An 8910-nucleotide genomic window follows, 5' to 3' on the forward strand; every position below is an offset into this window, starting at 1 on the left:
TGTTGGGCAGAGGTGGGGGATAGTCAAATTACGGGTCCAGAGATTGTAGTGGACGCCACAGAAAAGATAGCGCAGATACGACAACGCATGGCGGCAGCACGCGACCGTCAGAAAGCCTACGCGGACAAGCGTAGAAAGCCTTTGGAATTTCAGGTCGGGGACCGGGTTTTACTAAAAGTTTCACCCTGGAAGGGTGTGGTACGTTTTGGCAAAAGGGGCAAACTGAATCCGCGGTACGTCGGACCATTCGAAATCTTAGAAAAGATTGGCAAGGTAGCCTACAAGTTGAACCTACCAGCTGAACTCGGTGCAGTTCACAATGTCTTTCATGTGTCGAACCTAAAGAAGTGCTTATCAGATGAAACCCTCATCATTCCTTTTAAGGAACTCACTATCGACGAGCGGTTGCAGTTCGTCGAGGAACCAGTAGAAATCACGGACCGGGATGTGAAGGTCCTCAAAAGCAAGAGAATCCCTCTTGTTCGAGTTCGTTGGAACTCCACACGTGGCCCAGAGTACACCTGGGAACGCGAAGACAGGATGACAGAAAAGTACCCCCAGTTATTCGAAACCAATGCAACCACTACTGAGGCTGAAGCTACTACTTCGGAATTTCGGGACGAAATTCCAGATCAACGGGGGGAGGATGTGACACCCCAGGAAAACCAGTGAACGCTATAACTTACCTAGCTTCCTCAGTGAGTGCATACCAAATTTCGGGACGAAATTTCCAATTAGTTGGGGATAATGTGACAACTCGAACTTTAGACTTACTTTGAGTAACGATACGTGTTTACGAGAACGTTATTAATTGAATGAATACTTGGTATGTTATGTTTTTGTGCATTATGTGTGTATGTATGTTATGTGTTGCACGAGCCCAAACCACACACTAAAACCCGATCGCACAAGGCTAACCGGTCACACAAGCCCATTTGGGCCACACTTTGAAATCGGACCCCATTAGATAACCGAGTTGGGCTCGGCCCACTCCCCTTTTACGCAAACAAACACCCTTAGGGACTTGTTCCTCTCATTTTGTTACAAAACATTATCACAACAAGAAACCCTACTTGCTCTCTCTCTCCCTCTCGGCTTGCTTAGAACCCGACGGCAGGAACATCCACAACTCGGATCACCCTCTCCCCTCTCTAATTCGGTTAGTATGTTTTGATTCATGAGCATTCGGATAGTTGTTGATGATAATATTCTTGTAACCGGTTAGTATGTTGATTATGCTAGTAAACCAAATAGGATCTATGTATTGCTTTCGGTAATATGTGTTGATATGCTGGATTATAACCGGATTGTATGATGATGTTTAGTTCTTATTTGCTAATCGGTCCGAGTATATGCTAACCGGCTAGGTTACATGATAGTCTAATATACGGTTCATGGTTGTAGGATGTTCATAGGCTAAATCATTGTTATATGTTCTTGATAATAATGATAGGAATGTGGTATGAAACTGATTAATTTTCTGTGTTTGATCTGATTCCCGAAACTGCCTAAGTTGTTTGCTAGAATCACGGAATGATTGTTGCATGAATTATGGAAACCAGTTACACACACCCGGTTGCGACTCGGTAACACAGTTGCGACTCGAAACCTCACAATCACGACTCGAGACCACAACAGCACAAGCCGAGACCATGGTTGCGAGTCCCGTTGCGACTCGTAACCGGACCACGATGAACCGAGACCATGGTTGCGAGTCCCGTTGCGACTCGTAACCGGACCATGATGAACCGAGACCATGGTTGCGAGTCCCGTTGCGACTCGTAACCGGACCTTAACAACTCGAGACCAGCTCCGATTGTGACTCGAGAACATCACCGTTACGAGTCCCGTTGCGACTCGGGATCTCCTCGTTGCAACTCGAGACGGGCCATGCTATTGGACTTTTACTATACAGGCCCAATTGGTTTGGGCCGGGCACTTGGATATTTGTTTACTGTTTGTTTTGGGCTGCTATTGGAATACGTGTACATTGCCATGATTATATGTGAATACATACGTGTAGCTTATACGTGCAATAGTTGAGTACGAACCTAACTTGCATAAGTAACCATGATAGGACGTGGTTGATCCCTTACTTGTATACTTGAGCATTTTACTGTCTGCCGAGCAAACCCAGGTGAGTTCACACTCTTACTAAGGCATGGGATTCCCGGTTCGTGGGAATGGGATAAAGGTTACCATTGACTAAGAACGTACATATGCTTTTCCTAGACTATCACCTACCATGATCCTCGGATGTCAGGACGGTTCCGTAGGTTAGAATAACACCTACGTGGTCATATGCCAATCACTGCCTCGGATGTCAGGCACGCACGTAAAACCTACGTGTACGCATTACTTACTTCTATCCTCGGTACAAAGGATACGTACGTGAAACCCATGTACACCCCCGCGTCTCCTATCCTCGATTGTGAAGGATACGTGCGTAAAACCTACGTACACCCCATACGCGCTACTGTTCTCGGAAGAAGAACATGGATGATACGAGTAGTTGATACGAGTAGTCTAGTGGTCACATAACATGGGAAGCCCCCACCTATACAACTTACTATCGGCCCAGTAGAGCCACCCGTTATTTACTGTTACGCACTTACTTACTGTGAACTCGCTCAACTAGTTTGTTGATCATTCTGTTACATGCCTTGCAGATCGTTAGGTACATGGAGCTTGCACAAAGAGGAGCCGGTCGTTGTGGACAAGGATCGTATTACTTTGTTGGACACTTATGACGTTTCAGTATTTTTAACTTGGGTTTACAACAATGCTTCCGCTACTTAAACAATGCTTGGTTTTGAAACATCGATCATGTCATGATGAACTACTTTAATGACTTTTATTATTATTAAATGCTATGTTTGATATGATTGATGGCTTGATCCTGGTCATGTCACGCTCCCAAGCGGTGGTACTCCGCGTGTGGATTTTGGGGGTGTGACAAAGGTCACGATGCCATCTGGGTAGTTGTTGATCGTCTTACTAAATCAGTGCATTTCTTGCAATCCGCGAGGATTTTTCTGCTGACAAACTTGCCGAAATCTATGTGGATGAAATTGTAGCTCGACATGGTGTTCCTTTGAACATCATTTCTGACAGAGATGCTCGTTTCACTTCTCATTTTTGGAGAACCATGCAATCTGCTATGGGGACCCAACTTAATCTGAGCACAGCTTATCATCCGCAAACGGATGGTCAATCTGAAAGAACAATCCAGACTCTGAAGGATATGCTTAGAGCTTGTGTGATCGATTTTGGTGGTAGTTGGGATTCACATCTTCCATTGATTGAATTCTCCTACAACAAAAGTTATCACTCCAGCATCAACATGGCTCCTTTCGAGGCTCTCTATGGTCGAAAATGTCGTTCACCAGTCTGCTGGAATGAGATCGGCGAGGCTCAGCTTACTGGACCTGCCCTCATTTTAGAGACAACAGATAAGGTTAAGAAAGTTCGTGATAAACTTCAGACAGCTAGAAGCCGTCAAAAGAGTTACGCGGACCTAAAACGCAAGCCCTTGGATTTTCAAGTCGGTGATCGTGTATTACTTAAGGTCTCACCTTGGAAAGGTGTGATCAGATTCGGAAAGAAAGGAAAACTTGCACCTAGATACGTTGGACCATTCAAGATCGTCAAAAGAATCGGTAAGGTAGCCTACAGACTTGAGTTACCTCCTGAACTTGGAAATGTTCATCCAACCTTAAACGTGTCCAATCTCAAGAGGTGTTTAGCTGATGAGAACCTCCACATACCGCTTGACGAAATTCTTGTTGATAAAACACTGAAATTTGTTGAGAAACCGGTGGAAATCATGGAACGTGAAGTCAAGTGGCTTAAACGCAAGCGTATTCCTTTGGTCAAGGTTCGCTGGGAATCTAAACGTGGACCCGAGTTTACTTGGGAACGCGAAGATCAAATGAAGGCGAAGTATCCGCATCTTTTTCCACGAGTTTCCTCTAAATAAAATTTCAGGACGAAATTTCCATAAGTAGGGGAGACTGTAACATTTGTGCTTGAAATCATTGTGAACAGTTCAATTATAAATAAAACAAAGTTATTTGATCCCAATGTTTGTTTGGTTATGTTTTACATTTTTCATGTTTTGACTTTTGTTCGATTCTTAGCTCTACATCGCTTTCTGGAGAATTATACGCAAACTGGTTCGTAAACGTACTCGGTTTAATGCGACAAATACTCCGGAACATCAACATATACTTAACATACCTTAAATAACCTTTACATAACTTACAAATAAGTTTTGAAGGCTTTGGTATGGCAAAAACAAGTTTATTCGCTTTCAGGGACTAAACTTGACAAACTACGATAGTATGATGATTCGTACTAAAACAGACATTCCGGAACATGTCCATAAGTTAAACATACCATAAATATCCTTTACATAGCTTAGAAATATGCTTTGAGGGGTTTGGTGTGCTAAAATAAACTTTTGGATTATTCAGGGACTAAAAGTGTCAAAAAGTGCATAAGTTTGCACTTTCGCGCATAACTTACGTTCTGAATACATCCGGACATCCAAAAATTTATGTAAGCATCCTTATATTATGTCTTAGTGTTTGGCATGAGAAAAATCCATTCGTCACGCAATTTGGATCATTTTTCGCGCTTATGCGCATTCCGTCGTAATTAAGCGAACATCGCGATCGTACGGCCAAACCAACCAACATCCGACATATTTTTGAGAATGTTTCATGTCCTCAATGTTTAGGCATCATTTTAGGGCCTTAAAGATGGCTTAACGGGTCTTAAACATGTCGGAAATGGCCCTAAACCACAACAGGGACCTAAACTGTCATTTATGAAACTTGTTTTCTGAACTGGAACTCCAGGCGGCCCGCGTAAAGCCAGGCTGAACTCGTTTTTCTTGCAAAATTTGGCCTTTCAAGCATCCAAGGGGCAATGCCTCTTCACAATCTCTGGGTTAGGGTCACATTTTGATACCACAACATTTTGACAAGTGTACGAATGAGATCAAAGCACGATATTCAAGAAACGATCCTAACGGTCTTGCTTTTCCTATAAATACCACCCCCCCCATTTGGTGTAAAACCCACAAAATCTGATCTAAAGCTCTAAGTTGAGGCCTTTGCTTCATACCTGAGCTCCTGGATCGAGATTAGCTTTCGGGGACCCTTCGTAAGTGTTCTTTCGTTCTTTTATTCGCTTTTCGAGCCCGAAAGCCAAGCTTTGTTTGACTTTCTGTTTTGACCAGCTTATGGTCAACACGAAGTTCGTTGGAACTTCATAACGTGAGCGTGATCACGATGGTTATAGTCCATAGTGACTATACCTACTGATTACCACGTTATCTAGGCTCAGTGACGAGTCGTAGTTTCGGCCAAAATATGCATTCTTGCGTATTTTGTAACCAAACTACTCGTGGTATCAAAACCGTTTGTTTTGATACCAAACCTGTTTTCTAAACTTAGTAAAGCATGTTCTAACATGCTTAGCTCGTCACTTTTAGTATAGTGCTTATATAGGGTCGTAAGGTAAGCGATCTAAACAATCGCTTATACTTTCGGACCCGACCCATTTGGTCGATCATTAGGATCCGACCAAACACATTAAGTAACCATAGTTGTATAGGGAATAACCTTCCGAGGTTATACCTTATGGTCACGACGTTAGGCGTTCCAAACGCGTTTTACGCGAACGACGCGTTAAGGTAGCATAAGCTACCTAAACGGGTCGTAATGGGTCGTAAGCACTTAGGTTAGGTTTCATTTTAGTATGAAGGCTTTGTTAAACCATATTACACGAGTCTCCATACTCGTTTGGTTTATAAACCCTCATTCTATCCAAATCCTCCGATTTAGGTCCGGTATATTAACATAGTTACCTATAATAGGTGCCGTTCGATATCCGTGATCTCTAGCATTATTTGGTTGTTATACAAGAACTTCAAAGCAATCTCAGGTGAGTACATAGACCCCTCTTTTACTGTTTTCCAAACATTTTGGGGTGAAACACATGTGCCTACTTGCTACTTTCATGCTTTTCATGCTTTCATATCATATGCTTGCTATGTTCATTAGTACATTTATAGTACACGATTGCATTACATTCTATGCTATGTATGCCCATTGTGTGCGTACTTAGTACATTGTTTTACATTACATTCTATGCTATGTATGCCCATTGTGTGCGTACTTAGTACATTGTTTTACATTACATTTTATGCTATGTATGCCCATTGTGCGCGTACTTAGTACATTATTTTACATTACATCTTATGCTATGTATGCCCATTGTGTGCATACTTAGTACATTTGTTCATCACATGCTCACATTTTGGTATGACATTTGGTTCGTTTAAATTATACAATGTACATTCATTAACACCGATCATGCCGCCCGTTAGTAGGTAATGGTACCATAGGACTTGACAACTCCTATTCCTGAAATCTCGGGTTTGTTTGGATTGGAAGGAATGACCGAATTCGATAAACAATAACACATATAGACCTTTAATTTGTTTAAAGGTCTATCACCACAGTCACAAAGGCTTGAATGTATGAATTTTCACAATACCGCATAAATGTTTGTATCCGTATAGCATGCAATTGTTCCACAAAACATAACTTTGACTTAAACTATGTTTAATTCAATACCCTGTTTTTGTGCATTTTACCTATGGCCCGATTGATATATTTTCACATGCCATACATGATATTTTGGATACACATTACAAGGATTTACATTAAACATAAACAATTGGACATTGATATACACATTTGGTGGTTTACATTAGACATGGACATTTGGATATGGTTTACACAATAACACTTGACAATTGATTTATATATGAACAATTTACATTGGTGGTTGGTTTGGGAAAATGATTTGAGTAACGAGGCGTGTGTAATATGATACAAACATGGTGGATACGCCGCTGGTACTTCCTATATATAAGTGTTTGTATAATATTACATATCGTAGCATTATCTAAATCATTTCAGTTTAGACATATTACGTTTTACACAAATAACATATTCTTCACAAGACATTATTTTTACAAACAACTTATCTTATACAAACTCATTTTTACTATGTTATCCATTTAACCTTACATTTAATTATACATATCATCTGATCTTATCGTTTTTCAAATGATTTACAAGACAAAGCAAATTACAAGGTTCATGACTAAACATTTTCTCAATCATAAGTCATGAATTCTATTTTCACAAAACCTATGTATCTCACAGGCATTTTTATGCTGACGTACCTACTTTCACATGTGTTTTCAGGAGCTGTCGCTTAGGATGATGATTGTGATACTAGGGCGGACCTGTGCCTTATAGACATAAAACGAAGATAGACTTAGTTTAATTATGTTATAAACTCTTTATTTCCTGTTTGAAGACAATGTGACACTTTTGTTTGATAAATAAAATATAACTTTGTATGCCATGGTTGTGAAACAAATAATTCTGTCTCAACACTCCCCGACGTTTCCGCCGCGGTTGCATGTTATACGCGGTCAGGGTGTGACAACTATTGGTATGATTAGCCTAGGAAAGAACCATAGATCATGTGAATGGGTAGGCGGATACTTGGGACCATTAATCCTCGTATCAGGACCGAGGGGCATGAGTGATAGATCTATTTGGGTGTAGCGATCCCACACCCATGAGGACCAGGGTGGCCCATAGGGTGACTATGTCTTCCAGCCAGAAGCCTGGTACAACTTTGCTAGGTTTGAGTCTTCCTACACCGTCACACATATCAGTGGCCTTACAAACCATTGGTGATCTTTTCCTTGTTTGCTTTCATACCGGGACTTACATACATACATACACGGTTTACAAAGGTTTATACATACATACACGAAACGCATGAACTCACTCAACTTTTGTTGATGTCTTTCAAATTACATGTATTTTAGGGAACTAAGTGGATCTGGCAGGTGTTGCATGTTTGTCAAGCTGCGTTATAAATAAAGGATGTCATCCGTGGTCGTAGAGTTTGGGAAATGTATCCTATTCCTGGATGGGATACATGTTTCTAAACTTGGTTTTTGTTTACGTCTTTTGTTGAGTCTTTGTGAACTCATATAAACAAGTCATGGTTTGTAATTTGAATTTGGTGTCGATGTTTTCAGACAAGTATGTTGTGGTATTTTCTAAACTTAATTAATGGATGAACATCTCATGTTTTTATCATATAGCATTGTTATGATTGAATGCTATGGTATTAAGAAGTCACACCAATAACCACGCTTCCGCAAAAGACAGGGTGTGACAGTAAGAGACCTTGATGGTCTACGCGGCCCGCGAGCGACACAAAAACTTTGTTTTTATTTTATTTTTAATGTTATATTGTATTTTGGGCTCGGTTTTCACATACGGGGTATATTTTAGGACATATTGGGGTATTTTAAAATATATTAGGGTGTCGGAAAAATTTTCTGGAGGGTTGTTATATGTGCCAACACCGTCAACGTAACACTTTTATCGGCAAATAACGTTCTTTATTTCTACTTTATACCACTTGTGTACGAACACTACGCCCTCGATATCGAATAAATCATTACTACTGATCCTAAAACATTTATGTATTTCATCAAGTTGAACGCATTGTTTTCGCCTACACTCTGGTATGTTTTCACGTCTTATCCTGTTGTGCTTCATGAACACTATAATTCTTGTCTAAGCCTATACTGCGTGAATCCTTGCTTGGTTAAATCACCCTCTATGAACGTTACTCGAGGAGCAACGAGCCATGGATACCTTAAAGATGAAGATATCTCAAAGACTGCCTTCTGAACTCGATACGACCATGACGAGTACCTGGTCATATCGTCCGAATTAAACAATGCACCTGCGGTTTTCATGGATCTCATGAACCGGGTGTGTAAATCCTACTTTGATG

Source organism: Helianthus annuus, chromosome 1 (genome assembly GCF_002127325.2).
Source record: "Helianthus annuus cultivar XRQ/B chromosome 1, HanXRQr2.0-SUNRISE, whole genome shotgun sequence".
Taxonomy (NCBI): domain Eukaryota; kingdom Viridiplantae; phylum Streptophyta; class Magnoliopsida; order Asterales; family Asteraceae; genus Helianthus; species Helianthus annuus.